Source organism: Gorilla gorilla, chromosome 2 (assembly GCF_029281585.2).
Source record: "Gorilla gorilla gorilla isolate KB3781 chromosome 2, NHGRI_mGorGor1-v2.1_pri, whole genome shotgun sequence".
In the NCBI taxonomy this organism is placed as follows: domain Eukaryota; kingdom Metazoa; phylum Chordata; class Mammalia; order Primates; family Hominidae; genus Gorilla; species Gorilla gorilla.
Genome location: NC_086017.1, coordinates 67,476,107 through 67,488,802, shown reverse-complemented (window position 1 = coordinate 67,488,802; position 12,696 = coordinate 67,476,107). Strand labels below are relative to the sequence as shown.

General features: G+C 42.0%; 1 non-coding gene across 1 annotated transcript; it reads right to left on the bottom strand.

Moving 5' to 3' along the window:
• Window positions 1-442: 442 nt before the first annotated feature.
• On the bottom strand, window positions 443-568 carry LOC115934205 (U6atac minor spliceosomal RNA). The gene has a single exon (XR_004070027.1). It is a non-coding gene; the product is annotated as a U6atac minor spliceosomal RNA (small nuclear RNA).
• Between the last annotated feature and the right edge of the window lie 12,128 nt (window positions 569-12,696).

The window sequence follows — 12,696 nt, the reverse complement described above, 5'->3', positions numbered from 1 at the left end:
CCTGACCTCGTGATCCATCTGCCTCAGCCTCCCAAAGTGCTGGGATTACAGGCGTGAGCCACCGTGCCCGGCCTCAATTTTTCATCACTAATTATGATACTAGCTGTAGGTTTTTTATAGATGTTCTTTTTTTTATTTTTTATTTGATTGATTTATTTATTTTTTGAGACAGAGTCTTGCTCTGTTGCCCGGGCTGGAGTGCAGTGGTGTGATCTTGGCTCACTGCAACCTCTGCCTCCCGGGTTTAAGCAATTGTCCTGCCTCAGCCTCCTGAGTAGCTAGGACTACAGGCCCACCACCACGCCCGGCTAATTTTTGTATTTTAGTAGAGACGGAGTTTCACCATGTTTGCTAGGATGGTCTCCATCTCCTGACCTCATGATCCACCTACCTTGGCTTCCAAAGTGCTGGGATTACAGGCGTGAGCCACCGCACCCAGCAAAAATAACGATGGTTAGATGCCACGAAGTAGGTGGCAATGCCTTAACCATATGCATGTTGTCAGGCCTGAGGGCCTCTTCCATCCTTGCCAAGGGAAGTGCTAACCTTCTCTCCTTTCATACAACACGTAGATATTCTTTATCAAGTTGATGAAGTCCCTTTCTGTTTCTAGTTTGCCTGAGAGGTGTTTTTTTGTTGTTGTTGTTTTTGTTTTGTTTTGTTTTTGAGACGGAGTCTTGCTCTGTTAACCAGGCTGGAGTGCAGTGGCACGATCTCGGCTCACTGCAACCTCCGCCTCCTGGGTTCACACCATTCTCCTGCCTCAGCCTCCCGAGTAGCTGGGACTACAGGCACCCGCCACCACACCCGGCTAATTTTTTGTATTTTTAGTAAAGACGGGGTTTCACCGTGTTAGCCAGATGGTCTCAATCTCTTGACCTCGTGATCTGCCCACCTTGGCCTCTCAAAGTGCTAGGATTACAGGCGTGAGCCATCGCACCCGGCCTGCCTGAGAGTTTTTATCAATAATGGGCTACATATAAAGTATTTGACAAATGTATTTAATTTGTTAAATGTATTTATCAAATAATTTATTTAATTCGTTAAATGTATGTAACAAGTGTGTATATTAATATACATTTAACAAATATATTGACAAACACATTTTTTGGCCGGGTGGAGTGGCTTACACCTGTAATCCCAGCACTTTGGGAGGCTGAGGCAAGCAGATCACTTGAGCCCAGGAGTTTGAGACTAGCCTGGGCAACATGGTGAAACCCTGTCTCTACTAAAAATACAAAATTAGCCAGATGTGGTGGTGCACACCTGTAATCCCAGCTACTCAGGAGGCTGAGGCAGGAGAATCGCTTGAACCCAGGAGGAGGAGGTTGCAGTGAGCTGAGATCGCGCCATTGCACTCCAGCCTGGGCAACAAGAGCGAAACTCCGTCTCAAAAAAAAAAAAAAAAAAAAAACACAAAAACAAACTAAAATTAAGCAGATCATGGTGGTTCATGCCTGTAGTCCCAGCTACTTGGGAGACTGAGATGGGAGGATTGATTGAGCCTGGGAGGTTGAGGCTGCAGTGAGCCATCACCGTACCATGCACTCAAGCCTGGGCAACAGAGTGAGACCCTGTCTCAAAAAACAAACAAACAAACAAAAAAGATATACCATAAAACAAATGCATTTGTATCTGCATCTATTGAGATGACTGTATAGCCTTTTTAATTTGTAAATATGATTGATTTATGTTAAACCTGTTATTAACCTCATTTATCAAATCAATAGAATTTCTTTAAGATTCAGAGGATACGTGCAAGTTTGTTACATGGATATATTGTGTGATGCTGAGATTTGGGCTTCTAAGGATCCCATCGCTGAAGTAGTGGACATAGTACCTTATAAGTATTTTTTCAACTGTTGCCTCCCTCCCTTCCTCCTCACTTTTGGAATCTCTAGTGTTTATTGTTCCCATCTTTGTGTCTGTGTGTACCCAGTGTTTAGTTCCCACTTATAGGTGAGAACTTGCAGTATTTGGTTTTCTGTTTCTGCATTAATTTGCTTAGGATAATGGCCTCCAGCTGCATCCACTTTGTTGTGAAGGACTCAATTTTGTTCTTTTTTATGGGTATATAGTATTCCTTGGTGTATATGTACCACATTTTCTTTATCCAATCCACTATGGTTTTTTTGTTTGTTTTTTTTTTTTTAAGGCAGAGTCTCACTCACTCTGTTGCCCAGGCTAGAGTGTGGTGGCACAATATCTCGACTCACTGCAGCCTTGACCTCCCAGGCTCAAGAGGTCCCCCCACCTCAGCCTTCCTGGTAGCTGGGACCACAGGTGTGTGCCACTACACTTCGCTAATTTAAAAAAAATTTCTTTGTAGAGATGAGCTTTCACAGTGCTGCCCAGGCTGGCCTCAAACTCTTGGGCTCAAGTGATCCTCCCACCTCGGCCTCCCAAAGTGCTGGAATTACAGGTGTGAGCCACCGAGCCTGGCCCTATCCACTCTTGATGGGCACCTGGGTGGATTCCATGTCTTTGCTATTGTGAATAGTGCTGCAATAAACACATGAGTGCAGGTATTTTTTTGGTAGAATTATTTATTTTCCTTTGGGTATATACCCTGTAATGGGATTGCTAGGTCAAATGATAGTTCTATTTTTACTACTTTTTATTAGACAGGATCTTGCTTTGTCACCCAGGCTGGAGCACCGTGGCATGATCATAGCTCACTGCATCCTTGACCTCCCGGGCTTAAGCAATCATCTAGCCTCAGCCTCTAAGTAACTGGGACTACAGGCTTGTGTCACTACACCTGGCTAATTTTTAAATTTTTGGTAGAGATGAGGTCTCACTGTGTTGCCGAGGCTGGTCTCGAACTCCTGAGCTCAAATGATCCTCCCGCTTCAGCCTCCCAAAGAGCAAGGATCGCAGACATGAGTCACTGTGCCTGGCCTAGAATATTTTTTATGATCTTTGCTAAATTTTTTTTTGAATTTTTACATCTATGTTCATGAGACATACTGGTTTGTCATTTTCTTGTTTTGTTTTGTTTTGAGATGGAGTCTCTCTCTGTCACCCAGGCTGGAGTGCAGTGGTGTGATCTTGACTCACTGCAACCTCTGCTTCCCGGGTTCAAGCAATTCTCCTGCCTTAGCCTCTTGAGTAGCTGGGACTATAGGCATGCACCACCATGCCCAGCTAATTTTTTGTATTTTAGTAGAGACGGAGTTTCACCGTGTTGCCCAGGCTGGTCTTGAACTCCTGAGCTCAGGCAATCCACCTGCCTTGGCCTCCCAAAGTGCTAGGATTACAGGCATGAGCCACCACACCCAGCTGGTTTGTCATTTTTTTGGTAATGTCTTTGTCTGTTTTTGGTATCAGGCTTCACAGAATGAGTTGGAAGTTTGTGTCAAATTGGTATTATGTCTTCCTTAAAAGTCTGGTAGAATTTAGCAGTTAAGCTATTTGGACGTAGAATTTTCTATGGGATGGTGTTTAACTACATTTTTAACTTTTAAAATAGATACAAGGCTATTAAGGTAGTCTGTTTCTTCTCCTCCTCTTCCTCTTCCTCCTCCTCTTCCTCCTTCTTTCTCCTCCTCCTACTCTTCATCTTCCTTCTCTTCCTCCTGCTCCTCCCTCCGCCTCTTCCTCCTCCTCTTCTTCTCCTTGTCCTCCTCCCCCGCCTCCTCCTCCTCCTTCTTTTCTTCTTCTTCCTTCTTCTTTTTTCTTTGAGACAAGGTATCACTTTGTAGCCCAGGCTACTACAGTGGTGCAATCGTGTCTCACTGCAGCCTCTCTCTGCTGGGCTCAAGTGATTCTGCCACATCAGCCTCCTGTGTAGCTGGGAGTACAGCTGTACACCACCACACCTGGCTAATTTTTTGCATTTTTTGTAGAGATGAGGTTTTGCCATGTTGCCCAGGCTGCTCTCCCAACTACTGGGCTCAAGTGATCTTCTTGCCTTGGCTTCTCAAAGTGCTAGGATTACAGGCATGAGCAGCACGCCTGGCCTGTTTATTTAAAGTGAGCTTTGGTAGTTTGTCTTTCAAGAAATTTGTCCATTTCATCTAAGTTGTCAAATTTATGGACATGAAATTATTCCCTCATTATCCTTTTAATATCTGGAGACCCTGTAGTGATGTAACCTCTCATTCCTGATATTAGAGGCTTATCCATTTTACTGATCTCAAATAACCACGTTTTGGTTATATTTATTGTATTTATTGATTTTCTGTATTTTTTTTTTCTTGAGATAGAGTCTCGCTCTGTCATCCAGACTGGGGTACAGTAGCATGATCTTAGGTCACTGCAACCTCCGTCTCCTGGGTTCAAGCAATTCTCCTGCCTCAGCCTCCTGGGTTGCCGGGATTACAGGAGCACGCCACCATGCCCAGCTAACCTTTAAGTTTTTAGTAGAGACGAGGTTTCACCATGTTGGCCAGGCTGGTCTCAAACTCCTGACCTCAAATGATCCACCCGCCTCGGCCTCCCAAGGTGCTGGCTCACGCCTGGCCTATATTTTTCTTTCAATTTCACAGACTTCTGCTTTAGTCTTTTGTTTACTTTGGTTTTAATTTTCTCTCTCTTTTTTTTAGTTACTCAAGGTAGAAGTTGAAGTTGTTGACATGAGACCATCTTCTTTTCTAATATAAGCTTTTAGTGCTATAAACTTCCCCCTAAGTACTGCTTTAGTGTCATCGCACAAATTATAGTATATTCTATATTTATTTTCATTCAATTCAAAATACCTTATAATTTCTTTTTCCATGTGTACATATTGTTCAGCTCCTACTTATAAGTGAGCTCATTAGTATTAACGTTCTGTTTGAGTTATTTCATTTAAGATAATGGCTTCCAGTTCTTTTTCCTAGCATTTTGGGAGGCCGAGGGGGGCGACCTGTCTGAGCTCAGGAGTTCGAGACCAGCCTGGACAACACGGTGAAACCCCATCTCTACTAAAATACAAAAAGTTAGCCAGGTGCAGTGGCGGGTGCCTGTAGTCCCAGGATTACAGGCGGAGCCACTGCCCAGCCATAAAAAAACTTTTTTTTTTTTTTTTGAGACACAATCTCACTCTGTTACCCAGGCTAGAATGCAGTGGCACGATCTCGCCTCACTGCAACATCTGCCGCCCGGATGCAAGCGATTCTCCTGCCTCAGCCTCCCAAGTAGCTGGTATTACAAGCGCCTGCCACCACGCCTGACTAATTTTTGTATTTTTCATAGAGACGGGTTTTCATCATCTTGGTCAGGCTGGTCTTGAACTCCTGACCTTTGTGTTTTTAGAAAAAAATGATTACACCCGCCTCGGCCTCCCTCTACTAAAAAATACCAAAAAATTTAGCCGGGCGTGTTGGCAGGCACCTGTAAGTCCCAGCTACTCGGGAGGCTGAGGCAGGAGAATGGCGTGAACCCAGGAGGTGGAGCTTGCAGTGAGCTGAGATCGCGCCACTGCACTCCAGTCTGGGCAACAGAGCAAGACTCGTCTCAAAAAAAAAAAAAAAAGGATTACAGGCGTGAGCCACCGTGTCTGGCAGGTGTCTTTTTTATATAATGACTTCTTGATCCAGGAGTTATTTAGAAGAGTGTTACTTTCCAAATACTTGGAGATATCCCCTTCAAAATTTTTTTTCTAAAAACACAAACTAAAGCAGCAGATTTTCCAAATATCTTTTTGTTATTGACTTCTAATTTAATTTCAGTGTGGTCTGTGAACATACTTTGTATGACTTGAATCCTTTCCGATTTAAGATTTGTTTTATGGCCCAGAATATAGTTTATCTTGGTAAATGTTCTGGGTACACACTTGAGAACAAAAATGTGTATTTTGCTGTTGTTGGGTGGAGTGTTTTATAAATGTCAGTTAGGTCAAGTTGGCTGATAGTATTGTTCATGTCAGATTTTCTGCCTGTTTGTTGTATATATAAGAGAGGGCTATTGAAATCTCTTGACTATAATAATTGTGGATTCATGTATTCTTTGTTCTAAAATCTACTTTATCTGATATTAATAGAATTATCCTGGCTTTCTTTTGACTAGTGTTAGTTAGCAGGGTATATCTTTTCCATACTTACACTCTTACTTAACCTATTTGTGTCTTCATATTTCTTTTTTTTTTTTTTTTTTGAGATGGAGTCTCGCTCTGTCATCCAGGCTGGAGTGCAGTGGTGTGATCTCGGCTCACTGCAAGCTCCACCTCCCGGGTTCACGCCATTCTCCTGCCTCAGCCTCCCAAGTAGCTGGGACTACAGGTGCCTGCCACCATTCCCCGGCTAATTTTTTTGTATTCTTAGTAGAGACGGGGTTTCACCGTGTTAGCCAGGATGGTCTCCATCTCCTGACCTCATGATCCGCCCTCCTCAGCCTCCAAAAGTGCTGTGATTACAGGCGTGAGCCACAGGTGCCCAGCCTGTCTTTATATTTTAAAAGTTTTTTAGTCCAGGCATGGTGGCTCACACCTGTAATCCCAGCACTTTGGGAGGCTGAGGTGGACAGATCACAAGGTCAGGAGTTCCAGACCAGCCTGACCAAGATGGTGAAACCCTGTCTCTACGAAAAATACAAAAATTACCCAGGTGCGGTGGCAGGCGCTTGTAATCGCAGCTACCTGGGAGGCTGAGGCAGGAGAATCACCTGAACCCGGGCAGCAGAGGTTGCAGTGAGCCAAGATCGCGCCACTGCACTCTAGCCTGGGTGACAGAGTAAGACTGTCTCAAAAAAAAAAAAAAGTTTTGTTTTTTTTTATGGCCAGGGAGTGGCTCACGCCCGTAATCCTAGCACTTTTGGAGGCCGAGGCAGGCAAATTGCCTGAGCTCAGGAGTTTGAGACCAGCCTGGGTAACATGGTGAAACCCCATCTCTACTAAAATACAAAAAATTAGCCAGACACGGTCGCAGGTGCCTGTAGTCCCCGCTACTTGGGAGGGTAAGGCAGGAAAATCGCTTGAACCCGGGAGGTGGAGGTTGCAGTGAGCCGAGATCACGCCACTGTACTCCAGCCTGGGTAACAGAGCGAGACTCCGTCACCAAAAAAAGAAAAAGGTTTTTGTATGTAGCGTATAGTTCATTCTTGCTTTTTTACTCAATGTTTGCCTTTTTAATTGGTATGTTTATTTCATTTCATTAACGTAATTATAGAGTTAGGATACAGTCTATTATCTTGCTATTTGTTTTCTGTTTGTCTTATCTGGTCTTTGTTCTCTTCCTTTTTTTTCCTGGGTTCTTTCAAATTAATAGAATTTTTTTTTTTTTTTTTTTTGAGGTGGACTCTCACTCTGTCACCAGGCTGAAGTGCAGTGGCATAATATCAGCTCACTGCAACCTCCACTTCCCCGGTTCAAGTGATTCTCTTGCCTCAGCCTCCCAAATAACTGGGACTACAGGCGTGTGCCACCACACCCAACTAATTTTTGTATTTTTAGTAGACACGGGGTTTCACCATGTTGGTCAGGATGGTCTCAATCTCCTGGCTTTGTGATCCGCCCGCCTCGGCCTCCAAAAGTGTTGGGATTACAGGCATGAGCCACCATAATGGAATATTTTTAATGGTTTCACTTTATCTCTTTTGAGTGATTATTAAGTATATGTTGTTTTATTATTTTAGTGGTTACTTTAAGGTATATTATATACATCTTTTTTTATTATTATACTTTAAGTTCTAGGGTACATGTGCACAACGTGCAGGTTGGTTACATATGTATACATGTGCCATGTTGGTGTGCTGCACCAATTAACTTGTCATTTACATTAGGTATAATCCCTCCCCCCTCCCCCCACCCCACAACAGGCCCTGGTGTGTGATGTTCCCCTTCCTGTGTCCAAATGTTCTCATTGTTCAATTCCCACCTATGAGTGAGAACATGCGGTGTTTGGTTTTTTGTCCTTGTGATAGTTTGCTGAGAATGATGGTTTCCAGCTTCATCCATGCCCCTATAAAGGAAGTGAACTCACCCTTTTTTATGGCTTCATAGTATTCCATGGTGTATATGTGCCACATTTTCTTAATCCAGTCTATCATTGATGGACATTTGGGTTGGTTCCAAGTCTTTGCTATTGTGAATAGTGCCGCGATAAACATACGTGGGCATGTGTCTTTATAGCAGCATGATTTATAATCCTTTGGGTATATACCCAGTAATGGGATGGCTGGGTCAAATGGTATTTCTAGTTCTAGATCCTTGACAAAGCACCACACTATCTTCCACAATGGTTGAACTAGTTTACAGTCCCACCAACAGTGTAAAAGTGTTCCTATTTCTCCACACCCTCTCCAGCACCTGTTGTTTCCTGACGTTTTAATGATCACCATTCTAACTGGTGTGAGATGGTATCTCATTGTGGTTTTGATTTGCATTTCTTTGATGGCCAGTGATGATGAGCATTTTTTCATGTGTCTGTTGTCTGCATAAATGTCTTCTTTTGAGAAGTGTCTGTTCATATCCTTTGCCCACTTTTTGATGGGGTTGTTTTTTTCTTGTAAGTTTGTTTAAGTTCTTCGTAGATTCTAGATATTAGCCCTTTGTCAGATGAGTAGATTGCAAAAATTTTCTCCCATTCTGTAGGTTACCTGTTCACTCAGATGGTAGTTTCTTTTGCTGTGCAGAAGCTCTTTAGTTTAATTAGATCCCATTTGTCAATTTTGGCTTTTGTTGCCATTGCTTTTGGTGTTTTAGACATGAAGTCCTTGCCCATGCCTATGTCCTGAATGGTATTGCCTAGGTTTTCTTCTAGGGTTTTTATGGTTTTAGGTCTAACATTTAAATCTTTAATCCATCTTGACTTAATTTTTGTATAAGGTGTAAGGAAAGGATCCAGTTTCAGCTTTCTACATATGGCTAGCCAGTTTTCCCAGCACCATTTATTAAATAGGGAATCCTTTCTCCATTTCTTGTTTTTGTCAGGTTTGTCAAAGATCAGATGGTTGTAGATGTGTATTATTTCTGAGGGCTCTATTCTGCTCCATTGGTCTGTATCTCTGTTTTGGTACCAGTACCATGCTGTTTTGGTTACTGTAGCCTTGTAGTATAGTTTGAAGTCATGTAGCATGATGCCTCCAGCTTTGTTCTTTTGGCTTAGGATTGTCTTGGCAATGTGGGCTCTTTTTTGGTTCCATACGAACTTTAAAGTAGTTTTTTCCAGTTCTGTGAAGAAAGTCATTGGTAGCTTGATGGGGATGGCATTGAATCTATAAATTACCTTGGGCAGTATGGCCATTTTCACGATATTGATTCTTCGTATCCATGAGCATGGAATGTTCTTCCATTTGTTTGTGTCCTCTTTTATTTCCTTGAGCAGTGGTTTGTAGTTCTCTTTGAAGAGGTCCCTCACATCTCTTGTAAGTTGGATTCCTAGGTATTTTATTCTCTTTGAAGCAATTGTGAATGGGAGTTCACTCATGATTTGGCTCTCTGTTTGTCTGTTATTGGTATATAAGAATGTCTGTGATTTTTGCATATTGATTTTGTATCCTGAGACTTTGCTGAAGTTGCCTATCAGGTTAAGGAGATTTTGGGTGGAGATGATGGGGTTTTCTAAATATACAGTCATGTCATCTGCAAACAGGGACAATTTGACTTCCTCTTTTCCTAATTGAATACCCTTTATTTCTTTCTCCTGCCTGATTGCCCTGGCCAGAACTTCCCAACACTATGTTGAATAGGAGTGGTGAGAGAGGGCATCCCTGTCCTGTGCCAGTTTTCTAAGGGAATGCTTCCAGTTTTTGCCCATTCAGGATGATATTGGCTGTGGGTTTGTCATAAATAGCTCTGATTATTTTGAGATACGTCCCATCAATACCTAATTTATTAAGAGTTTTTAGCATGAAGCATTGTTGAATTTTGTTAAAGGCCTTTTCTGCATCTATTGAGATAATCATGTGGTTTTTCTCTTTGGTTCTGTTTATATGCTGGATTACGTTTACTGATTTGCGTATGTTGAACCAGTCTTGCATCCCAGGGATGAAGTCTACTTGATTATGATGGATAAGCTTTTTGGTGTGCTGCTGGATTTGGTTTGCCAGTATTTTATTGAGAATTTTTGCTTCAATGTTTATCAGGGATATTGGTCTAAAATTCTCTTTTTTTGTTGTGTCTCTGCCAGGCTTTGGTATCAGGATGATGCTGGCCTCATAAAATGAGTTATGGAGGATTCCTTCTTTTTGTTGATTGGAATCGTTTCAGAAGGAATGGTACCAGCTCCTCCCTCTACCTCTGGTAGAATTCGGCTGTGAATCTGTCTGGTCCTGGACTTTTTTTGGTTGGTAGGCTATTAATTATTGCCTCAATTTCAGAGCCTATTATTGGTCTATTCAGGGATTGAACTTCTTCCTGGTTTAGTCTTGGGAGGATGTATGTGTCCAGGAATGTATCCATTTCTTCTAGATTTTCTAGTTTATTTTCATAAAGGTGTTTATAGTATTCTCTGATGGTAGTTTGTATTTCTGTGGGATTGGTGGTGATATCCCCTTTATCATTTTTTATTGCATGTATTTGATTCTTCTCTCTCTTCTTATTAGTCTTGCTAGCAGTCTATCAATTTTGTTGATCTTTTCAAAAAACCAGCTCCTGGATTCATTGATTTTTTTGAAGGATTTTTTTGTGTCTCTATCTGCTTCAGTTCTGCTCTGATCTTAGTTATTTCTTGCCTTCTGCTAGCTTTTGAATGTGTTTGCTCTTGCTTCTCTAGTTCTGTCAATTGTGATGTTAGGGTGTCAATTTTAGACCTTTCCTGCTTTCTCTTGTGGGCATTTAGTGCTACAAATTTCCCTCTACACACTGCTTTAAATGTGTCCCAGAGATTCTGGTATGTTGTGTCTTTGTTCTCGTTGGTTTCAAAGAACATCTTTATTTCTGCCTTCATTTCGCTATGTACCCAGTAGTCATTCAGGAGCAGGTTGTTCAGTTTCCATGTAGTTGAGCAGTTTTGAGTGAGTTTCTTAATCCTGAGTTCTAGTTTGATTGCACTGTTGTCTGAGAGACAGTTTGTTATAATTTCTGTTCTTTTACATTTGCTGAGGAGTGCTTTACTTCCAACTATGTGGTCAATTTTGGAATAAGTGTGATGTGCTGAGAAGAATGTATGTTTTGTTGATTTGGGGTGGACAGTTCTGTAGATGTCTATTAGGTCCACTTGGTGCAGAGCTGAGTTCAATTCCTGGATATCCTTGTTAACTTCCTGTCTCATTGATCTAATGTTGACAGTGGGGTGTTAAAGGCTCCCGTTATTATTATGTGGGAGTCTAAGTCTCTTTCTAGGTCTCTAAGGACTTGCTTTATGAATCTGGGTGCTCCTGTATTGGGTGCATATATATTTAGGATAGTTAGCTCTTCTTGTTGAATTGATCCCTTTACCATTATGTCATGGCCTTCTTTGTCTCTTTTGATCTTTGTTGGTTTAAAGTCTGTTTTATCAGAGACTAGGATTGCAACCCCTGCCTTTGTTTGTTTTCCATTTGCTTGGCAGATCTTCCTCCATCCCTTTATTTTGAGTCTATGTGTGTCTCTGCACATGAGATGGGTCTCCTGAATACAGCACACTGATGGGTCTTGACTCTTTATCCAATTTGCCAGTCTGTGTCTTTTAATTGGAGCATTTAGCCCATTTACATTTAAGGTTAATATTGTTATGTGTGAATTTAATCCTGTCATTATGATGTTAGCTGGTTATTTTGCTCGTTACTTCATGCAGTTTCTTCCTAGCATCAATGGCCTTTACAATTTGGCATGTTTTTGCAGTGGCTGGTACTGGTTGTTCCTTTTCATGTTTAGTGCTTCCTTCAGGAGCTCTTGTAGGGCAGGCCTGGTGGTGACAAAATCTCTCAGCATTTGCTTGTCTGTAAAGGATTTTATTTCTCCTTTGCTTATGAAGCTTAGTTTGGCTGGATATGAAATTCTGGGTTGAAAATTCTTCTCTTTGAGAATGTTGACTATTGGCCCCCACTCTCTTCTGGCTTGTAGAGTTTCTGCCGAGAGCTCAGCTGTTAGTCTGATGGGCTTCCCTTTGTGAGTAACCTGACCTTTCTCTCTGGCGGCCCTTAATATTTTTTCCTTCATTTCAACTTTGGTGAATCTGACAATTGTGTGTCTTGGAGTTACTCTTCTTGAGGAGTATCTTTGTGGCGTTCTGTGTATTTCCTGAATTTGAATGTTGGCCTGCCTTGCTAGGTTGGGGAAGTTCTCCTGGATAATATCCTTTAGAGTGTTTTCCAACTTGGTTCCATTCCATTCTCCCCATCACTTTCAGGTACACCAATCAGACGTAGATTTGGTCTTTTCACATAGTCCCATATTTCTTGGAGGCTTTGTTCATTTATTTTTACTCTTTTCTCTAAACTTCTCTTCTCGCTTCATTTCATTCATGTGATCTTCCATTACTGATACCCTTTCTTCCAGTTGATCGAATCGGCTACTGAAGCTTGTGCATTCGTCACATAGTTCTCCTGCTGTGGTTTTCAGCTCCATCAGGTCACTTAAGGACTTCTCCACACTGGTTATTCTAGGTAGCCATTCATCTAATCTTTTTTCAAGGTTTTTTTACTTCTTTGCGTGGGTTTGAACTTCCTCCTTTAGCTTGGAGAAGTTTGATCGTCTGAAGCCTTCTTCTCCCAACTCATCAAAGTCATTCTCCGTCCAGCTTTGTTCTGTTGCTGGTGAGGAGCTGCGTTCCTTTGGAGGGGGAGAGGCGCTCTGATTTTTAGAATTTTCAGCTTTTCTGCTGTGTTTTTCCCCATCTTTGTGGTTTTATCTAC